The 12,874-nt window shown below is 41.4% G+C and overlaps 1 protein-coding gene across 4 annotated transcripts in view; it reads left to right on the top strand.

Annotated features, from left to right (window-relative positions):
• The window catches only part of ZNF385D (zinc finger protein 385D), a 423,315-nt gene that overhangs the window by 328,146 nt on the left and 82,295 nt on the right, over positions 1 to 12,874 (top strand). The window lies entirely within an intron of this gene.

Below are 12,874 nucleotides of genomic sequence, written 5' to 3'. Positions count from 1 at the left end.
GACATAGTACAACATATATTCTTCTGCTACTCTAGTCTCTCCAGGAAGTTTCTTGACATAAACATTGCTGGTGAAAATTTATCTCCCCTTACCAAATGTCTTTCATTTACTACCTGTTTAACTGATACAGATAAGGTCGTTACTTCTGACAGAATAAAAATGTTTGAATTTAGAGTGATGTCTAACCCAAAAACATCCATAAGGTTATTTCCTTCATATGAAGAAGTGAAATAATTCTTGTGTGCTGCTCCTTCTTTGTAGGCCTATGGACAGATTATATCTATTTTTAGTTTATTAATTAGTTATTAATACCATGACTTGTCAAAAACTTAAATTGAACATTGAAGCCTTCTTTTAAAGATTACTACCAGGGTATGAATATAATGCAGTTCTCTTCATTCCCTAAGCTTTTTATTCCTTAGAAGTAATTTTAACAAGATACCAGTCACAATTTCCAGGCCAGTCAGTATCAGGTGCTTATTTTCACTGATGACTCCAAGTTTTCTAGTTCGTGGATTGAATGGACGCCAAGGAAGGGTAATGCATTCTCTGGAGCTGCTGTCCTCCTCACAAATAAAAACAGAAGAGTCAAATTAGGCTCTTCCATTTGGAAACCAAGTACTGGAATTAGAACTGTGAATACTGACCCATTCATGTGGAGGGAACGTTAGAGGCTTTTGGGCCACAGTGGATCTCACTGACTGAGCAGCCCAGCTCATCATTTACAGTTCTCAGCTTTGTCTTAGGAAAAAGCATGCCACACAGAATCATACATAGTTTGTAGCTTGCAAGGGGCATGAAACACTTCAATGTTATATACCAAAGTGAAACATATCCTTTCAAAGAGCGTATAGCATTTGTTAGTCTGCAGAAAGACCCAGACAAAAACGAGGATGAACATGGCATTAAAATTAGTCATTAGCAGATACACAACTCGGATTGATACACAGAGTGGAAATTTTTTGAGCTGACAGGAGATAGGCATTTTCTAGAATAAAGTGTTTGAAATAATTCTACACAAAAGCAAATATCACATCAGTGGATCCTGATACTTCTTACTCAGAGATTTGGTATACTCCCATACTGATCTTTTTCTGCTGCTCTTAGAGAAAATTCCAAAGAAGAGAGGGCGAAGAAGCAGTGGCTTTTCAGAGTCTTCTATGGTGTCAAAAAATTTTAGAGGAGATCTATTAATTTAGTCTCTTCACACCAAACTCTTGGGTGAAAAGCTGTTAAGCAGATATTTAGTTGTCCCTTCATACCTTCAAGTGATAAAGGTTTGAACTTCAATTTGCCAGTACTATTTGGTGGAAAGTTGTTTTAACGCTCCTGTCTCTCAAAGTAGATCAATATGGTTAACTTTATGGAATTGGGAGACCTTCTTGCTGAGAATATTTCTGTTTCCACTTTTAATATTCATCTAATTTTCAAAGCAATCCCAGTGATGCTGATAGAGAGGTTGTGATCCAAAAGCTGCCCACTGATGAACCTGGGACGATTGCTCTCCCCCTTTTCCCTACCCCACAGAGGAGATTTGTGGATATCTTTATGATGGTCTCTTCTCCTTCCAGTGCATATAGTTATTACTGCTGTAAATCACAAAGTGCTCTGCTGAGGCTTTACAAGAAATTATAAGTACTCAGAGTTCCACTGCAGTTTAGAAATGCTTTTCTGTAGTGTGAGGGGAATAAGAAGCGTTCCTCCTTTGCTTGAGTAATTCTGAATGTCCACCAGTTTTTAAAGTAAAAATGTGATAAACTGAAGATTTGATGTTGAGACTTAAAGATTGCTTTGAAGAAAAAGAGCTACTAGCTATCATTTTTTGATTACTATATGAACAAGCACACACATTGTAATTTTTTTCTCTTATTATTATGAAGTTTAAATTTACTGAATCTTCCTACCTTTCACTTTCATCATATTTTGTTTAACATGATTTAAAACCATAACGACAATAAACAGATTTTCTGTTTAGAAACCCAGGGCTTTGTGGATGTTCTACCAATATGTCTTTATTTTTAGATGCTGGAGATAGGATTTATCCAAGAGTAATGAATAGAAATTCCATTTACCTACCGCATGACAGTATTATGAAAATGTTTACAATAAAACTATTCTGTGAGATTTTTCATTTTTGCAAAGAATACAGAATTTTCTCCCATTTGATACAGATTTCTTTCAGGACAGAAGAGGTTTTTTTCTGGTTGCATGGTATCAAAATAACGTTTCAAAGAAAAATGAGAAAATGCAATGCATAGTCTAAAATCGTTTAGCTTCTTTCTAAAGGAGTTATCTATAAATCTTCATGACAGCTGTGTGTTCAGTATTTCTTTTTAAAATAAATCTTCTCATACAAGGGAAGGGAGGAATAAGCAAGTAACCAAAGGCTCTCCATGCTGAGAAAAAACATTAGAACAGCAGAAGTAGCTTCTGTGGAGTCCATTTCAAGCAGTAATTTTTTTTTTTTTTTTTTTTTTTCATTGAAAGAGATCTATTTGTAACATTCACATTCTGCGTTCACTACAGGGCAAAGCATTTAGGTATGTGCCTAGCTGCGAGTGTGCGTGTTGCCACTTAGACTTTGGCAGCTGCTGATAGCTATTGCACCAGTTCAGAAGAACTGTTAGATTTATGCTTTGTAGCAAACATTAAACATCTGCTAAAAGCACCCTGTAAAATGAAGTCTTGCTGACTCCTCATGTGGACAGCAGGACACCTCATGTGCCTACAGGTATCAGTAAGAGTAAATTATATGCTGTAATGGGCAATCAGTAAAACAAACAAACCAACCCCAAACAAGAAACCAAAACAACCCCAAGGCTTGGAAACAATTTTTAATCGTTTTTTATGACCTGTCTAGACTATTTGATCTTCCTTTGCTCTCATTTCTAATTTCATTATTTGATAAGGGTAGTGACAATCTCTGTTAACAGGGTCATTCTTGCAAAGGCATTCTCTCTCTTCCCTTTTGTGTAATGCAGATGGCTGAATGATAATCCAGCTTGCCTTTAGAGAAAGTTTGAGCAGCATTTTTATGTACTCACAGGATTTGAATTCCATTATGATACACTGTAAAATATTTCTAGGTATATTAGCCAGAAATTGTTGTTTCATTTAAATAGCACCACTAGTAATATTCTCATGAGCTGAATGCTGATTGTGGAGTCCTTATTTGTTGTTTTTTCACCTTGTTTTTCACCATCTCTATAAAGCCAAGAGTACTGCTGAATCGATACATAGTTCAAGTGTGCGAAGTTGGAAGGATTCATAAAGTGCTATTCCAGTAAAAGAATAGCAAAATATTTTTTTGGAGGTTAAGGATGCAATATAGACCCAAAGTATTTTACTATGGTTCTGAGTTTCATGCAGAAAGAAGCAGGACCAGAGGACTTATGTCCTATTTAGGTTATGCTTGGTATCTAGAACAAATGTTTTCAGCATCAATTTGTAAGCACCTAGGGGATAATACGGTGCCAAGAAACAGGCAACATGAATTTGTCAGGAACAAATCGTGTCAACCCAATCTAATTTTCTCCTTTGACAGAGTAATTGGTCTAATGGATAAAAGGGAATATGTGATATATTTTGGCTTTAATAAGGTCTGATACAGTCCTGTGTGACAGTCAAGTAAGTAGGGAATATGGGCCAGCTGAAATTATTAAAAGTTGGTTGCACAACAAATTGAAAAACTGTACTGAGAGTAGTTGCTGATGGTTTCCTGTCAAAACAAAAGATCACTACAAGTCAGGATCTGCAGGTGTCTGTTCTGTACTTGCTGCCACTCAAAATTTTCATTAGCAATGCACCTGACAGACTAGAAAGTACATACACCAGGTCTGCGGATGACACATATATGGAGGGTGACAGCACTTGGTGGAAGCTGTCAAGTTCAGAATTGCAGTCCAAAATTATCTTCACCAGTTGGAGAAAAGAGTCTGGAATCCCAACAATTACAGTAAGTAAAAGCATTAATGATTGTGCTTAGACTGGAAAAATTAAATGGTACAAGTAAATAAAATGAGAAATATCTGCCTTAAGGGCCAAAAAGGAATTACAGTGAATCACAATTGAAGTATACATTAACAATTGCTAATAGGGAAAGAAAATAAAAACAAAACCACCCACATAATCCTATATTGTTTTTTTTTTTCCCCAATGAGTGTTGCCTTTATCGATAGACAGGTAAGTATTCCACAGTATTTGAAATTGGCAGTGCTTCAGGTGAAGAATTATTTACAGCAGTGGTCATCACACTTTAACAAAAGCATTGTTAGCTGCACAATTTAGAAGACATCCAACAGTAGGACTGGGGAAAGTAGAAATTACTGGGTAGATGTACAGTGGAAAAGACAAGGGAAATATAGTAGGTTTTTCAGTATATGAAGGGGGTTAATAAGAGAACAGTGATGATTAGCTCTTTGTGTTCCTTGGTTTTGATAGAATAAATCTGATCAATTCTTCAGATTAATTTGATTAAAGATTTTTATTTTTTTTTTAATATTTGGTGAAACAATTCTAGCTGTAATGGTAATGAAGTGTTGGAAGGAAACACGTAAAGGACATTTGCCAGAGAGGGTCTTAGACATCTGTTTCTGAGGATGGACAGGAAACACAGAGCACAGGCCCTGAGCTGGGAGAGATTACATGACTTCCTGCTCGACTAATTTACAAACCTGGTAATCCTCTGATTTGAAAAAGATTTCATTTCTTGTTCATGCCAAGTGATGGTCACACCTGGGCTGTGGCCTCTGTTTGCAGAGAGAACTTTCAAAAGTTGGTCCATTAAGAACCAAGAGAGGCTGATACAGCTGACTGCTTGGAGTTGTTTAGTATTTCACCATTCTGATTTCAAATCTGTTATTTTTCAACTTTCAGAGAGATGTTTAAATGGTGTTTGAAGTCATGTGTGTTATTTGCCTCACTCACTGTTTTTGTGTGTGGCACATGTTCTTAGTCATTGCATGTTTTATTGTGTATCCAATTATGGGTTAGATTTAGATTTCCAATTAACCTTTAGATTTAGAACCCTGCTTTGGTATGAACTCAACAATTTCTGCTTGAACTGTAATTCTCAGCTTTCTTAATCAAATTCACTTATTGCAGGTATTGCCATCAAGCACATTTATCTATTATCTTTAGGCAATTTTACTTCTGGTGTTTCCGAACCAATGCCTCTGTGTTCTGTGAAGTTATCAGCCTGATTCTTTAAGGAGATTCTATTGTGCAAACATTTACAGAAGCTCAGCATCCCCTTAAATTCAGTCTTATTCTATGAGGGTATGGTATTAATTGCCATATTTGTACTTCACCAAGAATAAAACTTTGTGCAGGATTAACTTATATATATATATGAAAAATAATACTTATTTCTATATAGATATGGAAAATTATTTTCATATATATGATTTATATAGTTATATATTTCCATTTCATATATATACACACACACGTGTGCACACTACTTCTGTATAATAATGCACCATCTTTCCTGTACTATTGAGTTCAGTGTAAGGAGAAAAAAATTTTGATTTCAGTTGCACATGCCATTCATGTGAGATAAGAATGTCAGTTCAGATGGAAATTCACTCATAGGTCTACACTTTTCCAAAGATATTGGCTTATAGTATTCACTGGAAAAAATACCAAGTAATGACAGAAAGTGATTAGTCAAGAGCTTTCCATGAGATATGTGACATTTGCCTCAAAACATTATGAAAACCCTAAAGAATTACTAACAAAACAATTCAAAATACATTTTTTTTTTATTTTTTTTTTCTTTTGCATTCCAAAAGTCTAAACAAACAGCACACAATATTTTGCATTTACATTGCATACATGAGAAATTTGAAAACAGCCTAGGGTTTTTTTTCCCCAGTTGAGTATTCAGTGGAGTGTTATTATAGGTTTAGCCTGAACATTTTAGAAGCATTACTTGCTATTTCCTAGACCACAGTTTTAAATGCTACAGTATGAATCGAAGCCAGGTCCTGTGCAGCTTTGATCTTGCCCATGCTAGAGAATTAAAACTTGGTTGTGAGTAACCTTTTTTCATGTAGGAAATAAGTAACTTAATTTACAAATTACAAATTCAAGAATACTTTGTTGAACATGGACACAAATTTTCATATAACCTGTAGTTTCTTAAAGCTTTTATTAAGCATTTATAAGCTTAATATATAATATTAAAAAGCTTAATATATAATATTAAGCATTTATAAAATGCTTAATAAAAAGTATAAATAATTTCCTTTATTGTATAAAGTATTTTGTCCATAATTTTCATCTTCTATGCAGTACTTTTATGCACTGATACTACCTAGAAGCAGAAATTATTCATATCTGACACAGCACCCTGTTTAGCTTCAGAGTACTTTTGGGGGTGTTGAAACAAGTCCCCTGATTGATAGCCTAAGTATTTGAATATTTCCTTGCCTCTTAAGCTTTGCCTACAAACTGTTTTGGGTGATCCTCAGTAACTGCTCTAAGTGGTCTGTCGTGGTTTAAACCCAGTCAGGTAATTCGTTCGCTCTCGGAGGGACAGAGAGGAGAATCAAAAAGAATGCAACTCCCACGGGTTGAGATAAGAACAGTTTAGTAACTGGTATAACACAGATCACTACTGCTACCACCAATGACAATAAAGGAAATAACAAGGGAAGAGAATACATCATCTCACCACCAGCCGACCGATAACTCGCCCCCCCCAGCCCGACCAAGCTCTGACCGATACCTCCTCCAACCCTGCAGTCTCCCAAACTCCCAGTTACATCCTGGGCATGACATGCTGTGGTATGGAATACCTCTTTGGTCAGTTTGGGTCAGGTGTCCTGTCTCTGCTTCCTCCCGGCTTCCCCTCCTCCCTGGCAGAGCATGAGGCTCACAAAGTCCTTGGCCAAACCAAAATATCGCTATCAGTTCTGTTCCCAGGCCGAAAGTCAAAACACTGCACTGCACCAGCTACCAAGAAGGAGAAACACGACTGCTACTGCTGAACCCAGGACATTATCCACCCCTTATTCCATACCATTCACGTCATGCTCAGATCCCACATTTTCAATATACCATCACTCTTATCTCAGTGCACTCTTATCTTAGTGCACAGACCAGTCCCTATAAAGCTGCTGCGTCCATCTGGTGCATGATGTCAGGCTCCATCTCTTGTAACAGTCTTCCAGAGCAGGAGAGACTGTGTGCAGTGTTCACACTCGTGAATAACCTGGGCAATAGTGTCCATTGCTAAGTCCACCCCTCGATCATGAGGCCATCTCTGTGTTGCATCTCTGCTCTGATGGCCTGAAGTGCATGGGCCCACCAGGCCAAAAATAATTCACTGTCCCCTTCAGCAGTTTCTGCAGCTTGCCGCTGGGGACTCCACACAGCCGCCTTCCATCTCCGACGCTTCCAAAGCACTGGAGGGGCCCAGTGGACTAGATACTTGCCCATACTGACCCACACACCCTGCCACTCATCACTGTCCAGCCTTGGGGAAAACCTCTTGGTCCCCCTATATTGTTGTCTAACCCCAGACAAGACCCAAACCTGACTCTGCTTAACTTTTGAGATCAGACAAAATGGTTGTGGGTAGAACACAGTCTGTGTGTGTGCCAACATGCTGATCCCCATCACAATCAGCAGGCAGGTCCCAAGGATACCCAAAGGCCATTCAAAACCTTCAGAACTCTCAGTTGATGCTGCTGTACTTGTCACTGGGGCTGGTGTAGCTGCTGTGCTTGCCGGCTCTGCCACCGCCAGCTTCTCTTTCCCTGAGTCCAGATCTTCCTCCTCTGCCTTGCTGGGAAATGCTGCGTGGTCTCCTGCATCCTCCTGGGGCTCGGCGGGCGGCTTCCGGGGAATGCTCCCGGCCGTCGCGGGGCTGGGCTCGGCAGCCGGGCTCGGCTCCTCCGCGGGGCTCGGCTCCTCCGCCGCCTTCTCCCGCTGCTCGGCAGCCGCCTCCTTCCTCTCCTCGACCGCCCCGACCTCCTCCACCGGCAGCCGTCCCCTCGCGGCCTCCGGCCCCGCTCCCGCCGCCGCTTGGTCCCCGGGGCCGCTCTCCCGGGCCGGTTCGGCTGCCGCCGGCTCCCGAGGCCGCTCCCCCTCGGCTCCCCGCAGCCTCACGAAGATGGAGAGTAGGGTGAGGGCCAGGGCGGTTACAAACGGCCAAGCCCGCCCGTATTACAAGCCATTGCCATAAAGCACAGTGAGACAAGAACCTTAGCCCAAGCCCCACACTTGATAAACACTATCACAGCAAATACCAGCTCTACGTAAGTTACAACATTCTGAAGCTGTGAGATCAACAAGAACAACTCTGAGAGCCAATAAATCAGCATTGTGACGAATGACTATTAATTCGATCAGATCTGTTGTTATCTCAACCCTTCGTGCCCCACGTTGGGCGCCAAAAAGAACTGTCGTGGTTTAAACCCAGTCAGGTAATTCGTTTGCTCACTTCCCCCCCCTTTTCTTGCCCTCCCCCTGCTCTCGGAGGGACAGAGAGGAGAATCAAAAAGAATGCAACTCCCACGGGTTGAGATAAGAACAGTTTAGTAACTAAGGTATAACACAGACCACTACTGCTACCACCAATGATAATAATGATAAAGGAAATAACAAGGGAAGAGAATACATCATCTCACCACCAGCCGACCGATAACTCGCCCCCCCCAGCCCGACCAAGCTCTGACCGATACCTCCTCCAACCCTGCAGTCTCCCAGCCCTTCCGGCTAACTCCCAGTTACATCCTGGGCATGACGTGCTGTGGTATGGAATACCTCTTTGGTCAGTTTGGGTCAGGTGTCCTGTCTCTGCTTCCTCCCGGCTTCCCCTCCTCCCTGGCAGAGCATGAGCCTCACAGAGTCCTTGGCCAAACCAAAATATCGCTATCAGTTCTGTTCCCAGGCCGAAAGTCAAAACACTGCACTGCACCAGCTACCAAGAAGGAGAAACACGACTGCTACTGCTGAACCCAGGACATGGTCTCTCAGTGGTCCACAAACTTTGGAGCTCTCTATGCAAACTCTTCATTAATCCTTGTACCTATCTCCTTTCTTGTAGTACAAGTAATTAGTGCAAGTAATCTATTCTGTCTTGAAAACCTGCACTGTTGCAGAACCTGGCCCAGCCCAAAGGCTGTATCAGGCTCACAGAGGCAGTCACTGAGGATAAAAAGGCAGTCGGAAAAGACAGTTTTAAGGTTTTTGAACTTTAAGAAAGCATGCTGTTAACGTCAGTGGATTACTCAGTCTGTTACTGATGGGGAGCGATGGAGTGCCTCAGTGTCTTCTGTATTCATGCTGCAAGACTTTCTTCAAAAAATTAATTCTTCATTCACATTCAGCAGTGGTATTTGGAAAAAGAGTTTCTAAATCAGGCATTGGAACAGTCTTCCCAGGGAAGTGGTGGAGTCACCATCCCTGGAGGTATTTAAAAGGCATGTATATGTGGCACTGGGGGACATGGATCAATAGTGGACTTGGCAGTGCTAGGTCAGTGGTTGGACTCAATGTTGTTAAAGGTCTTTTCCAACCCAAATGATTCTATTCTATAAATTGAGGAGAAGACAGTAGCTTTTAGCTACCTGGTCCCTGCACAAGCAGAGGTTATAGAGAAATGTTCAATATCTGTGTCAACTGAACATCAGGATCAGATAGGCACATAATCCTACAGAGACGGACATTCAACTGATCAGCAGCTGTTGCTGTATTAGAACTTAAAGATTTTGTAAACTAGATTTTTTTTATTCACCTTTGTCAAGTCTCATTTCCTACCTCTGCTCATCCTACCAGGTTATTTCATTTTCAAAGCTTTCACTTTTTTTTTTTTTTTTGATAAAACAAGTCAATTGTGCAGAAGGTTTTGATGTCTTTTGAAAATTGTTTGCTAGAAATGATCTGTGAATAAATAGGCAATGACTGTCTCTGGTAGTCTTGTTTATAATTTGCAGAAGATTAGTGACCAGTATTCTGACTGTGGAATACGAAGACAAATTAGTTTAAAAGGTTTCTGCTTTTGGCACTGAAGTGAATGATTGCAGCATTTGCCCTTCAGTAGCCAACTTTTAACTTCTGCTTGGGCATAGATGATCTCAGAGCTGCAAAGAGCAGAAGAGGGAAAGGCAGAGGTGAGAGCAGTTAATCAGAGCAAAAGTCGGAAATAAAAGCAACTTCCCTTCTGTGTTTGAACACATCCATGCTTGTTGCTATTAGAAATTTTCCTTCTCTCAGAAATTACTACATTAGAATATAAGAACGTACCAGAAAACATTTTACTGCCGAGCGGGAAACAAACCTAAATGATCTGATAGGCCCTAGATTTTCCAAAATCTGCTGTCAGTGTCATGAGAGTGCTTAATGTGGATTAGCTGTCACTTACCAGGATGACTTGCAGGCAGATTACAAATACATTTCCAGTGGTTTTAATGAATTGAATCTTGTAGATACAATAGCGTCAGAAAGATTTCATGCCTGGAGGAGGGTGGAGAATTAAATTCAAATGCCAGAGTTGGACAGGTAGTGGTTAATTTCTTTGGTAGTGGAATTTCTTTGAAGTGTTTGGCTGGACTTATTAGAATTAAGACAATGCTTAGTTGTTTGAACTGTACATTGAAAAATGCCATTTTACACCCAAGGTAATTGGTATTGGCAGGGAAAAACATGGACAATAGACGTATTGACAGTATAAAAGGGGATAAAAGTGTCTCTTCCAATTCACTCATGTTCCATTCATGGAAAACACTGCCCATTTCAACTGCAAGGAGAGAAACCTCTGCTTTATCATTTCTTGCCATATAGTTCTTTGTATTTGAGGCAGTTTTTCCTGTCAGCTTCATCAGTCAACATGGGAATTAAATCAGTCCACTCTAATAAACAGTTCAAATTTATGAACAACTGTGATGAGGATTCTACAGAAACCACTTTCCATAAGTGAATCATCACACAGAAGGAAAGATAAATTGGGTCTTTGCTGCGCAGTCTTCATCTAGCTTTGTTTGATCTGTTGTATCATAGAATCATAGAATAGTTAGGGTTAGAAAGGACCTTAAGATCATCTGCTTCCAAGCCCCCTGCCATGGGCAGGGATACCTCACACTAAACCATGTCACCCAAGGCTCTGTCCAACCCAGCCTTGAACACTGCCAGGGATGGAGCATTCACAGCTTCCCTGGGAAACCCATTCCAGTGCCTCACCACCCTCACAGTAAAGTATTTCTTCCTTATATCCAATCTAAATTTCCACTGTTTCAGTTTTAACCCATTACCCCTTGTCCTGTCACTACAGTCCCTAATGAAAAATCCATCCTCAGCATCCCTATAGCCCCCCTTCAGATACTGGAAGGCTGCTATGAGGTCTCCACGCAGCCTTCTCTTCTCCAGGCTGAACAGCCCCAACTTTCTCAGCCTTGTCTTCATACGGGAGGTGCTCCAATCCCCATATCATCCTTGTGGCCCTCCTCTGGACTTGTTCCAACAGTTCCATGTCCTTTTTATGCTGAGGACACCAGAACTGCACACAATACTCCAGGTGAGGTCTCACAAGAGCAGAGTAGAGGGGCAGGATCACCTCCTTTGACCTGCTGGTCACGCTCCTTTTGATGCAGCCCAGGATACGGTTGGCTTTCTGGGCTGCGAGCACACACTGAAGCTGGCCCGTGTTCATTTTCTCATCAACCAACCCCCCCCAAGTCCTTCTCCACCGGACTGCTCTGAATCTCTTCTCTGCCCAACCTGTAGCTGTGCCTGGGATTGCTCCGACCCAGGCGTAGGACCTTGCACTTGGCATGGTTAAACTTCATGAGGTTGGCATCAGCCCACCTCACAAGTGTGTCAAGGTCCCTCTGGATGGCATTCCTTCCCTCCAGGGTATCAACCGAACCACACAGCTTGGTGTCATCGGCAAACTTGCTGAGGGCGCACTCAATCCCACTGCCCATTTCAGCACCAAAGATGTTGAACAAGACCGGTCCCAACACCGATCCCTGAGGGACACCACTCGTTACTGGTCTCCAGCTGGACATTGAGCCATTGACCACAATTCTTTGTGTGCGGCCATCTAGCCAGTTCTTTATCCACCGAGTGGTCCATCCATCAAATTGATGTCTCTCCAATTTAGAGACAAGGATGTCGTGTGGGACAGTGTCGAATGCTTTGCACAAGTCCAGGTAGATGGCATCAACTGCTCTACCCCTGTCCATCAGTTCCGTAGCCCCATCATAGAAGGCCACCAAATTGGTCAGGCAGGATTTCCCCTTAGTGAAGCCATGTTGGCTGTCACCAAGCACCTTGTTGATTTTCATGTGCCTTAGCATGCCTTCCAGGAGAATCTGCTCCAGGAGTTTGCCAGGCACAGAGGTGAGACTGACTGGTCTGTAATTCCCCGGGTCATCCATTTTCCCCTTCTTGAAAATGGGGGTTATATTCCCCTTTTTCCAGTCATCAGGAACTTCACCTGACTGCCATGATTTTTCAAATATGATGGTTAATGGCTTCGCAACTTCATTTGCCAGCTCCTTCAGGACCCGCAGATGGATTTTATCAGGTCCCACGGACTTGTGCACATTCAGATTTTTAAGATGGTCTCAAACCAGCTCCTCGCCTACAGTGGGCCCAAGGTCTTCATTCTCACAGTCCCTGCGCCTGCCTTCCAAGACTTGGGTGGTGCGGTCAGAGCAGTGAAGACTGAGGCAAAGAAGTCAGTCAGAACCTCAGCCTTCTCTATATCCAGGGTAGCCTATTCTTCCTTGTAGATTTATTTTTTAAAATAATTTATACAGCAGAGAATCTGAAATTCTGGATTATTAATGATTGGTGCAGGTAATAGATTTAACTATAAAAATGGCAATATATTGTCTAGTTTCAGTCACCAGCCAGCGACTCC

Source organism: Pezoporus occidentalis, unplaced genomic scaffold, assembly GCF_034315485.1.
Source record: "Pezoporus occidentalis ecotype Australia unplaced genomic scaffold, CSIRO_AGI_Poc_V1 ctg120, whole genome shotgun sequence".
In the NCBI taxonomy this organism is placed as follows: Eukaryota; Metazoa; Chordata; class Aves; order Psittaciformes; family Psittacidae; genus Pezoporus; species Pezoporus occidentalis.
The sequence above is the reverse complement of the archived record's forward strand: the minus strand, read 5'-3'. Positions and strand labels throughout refer to the sequence as shown.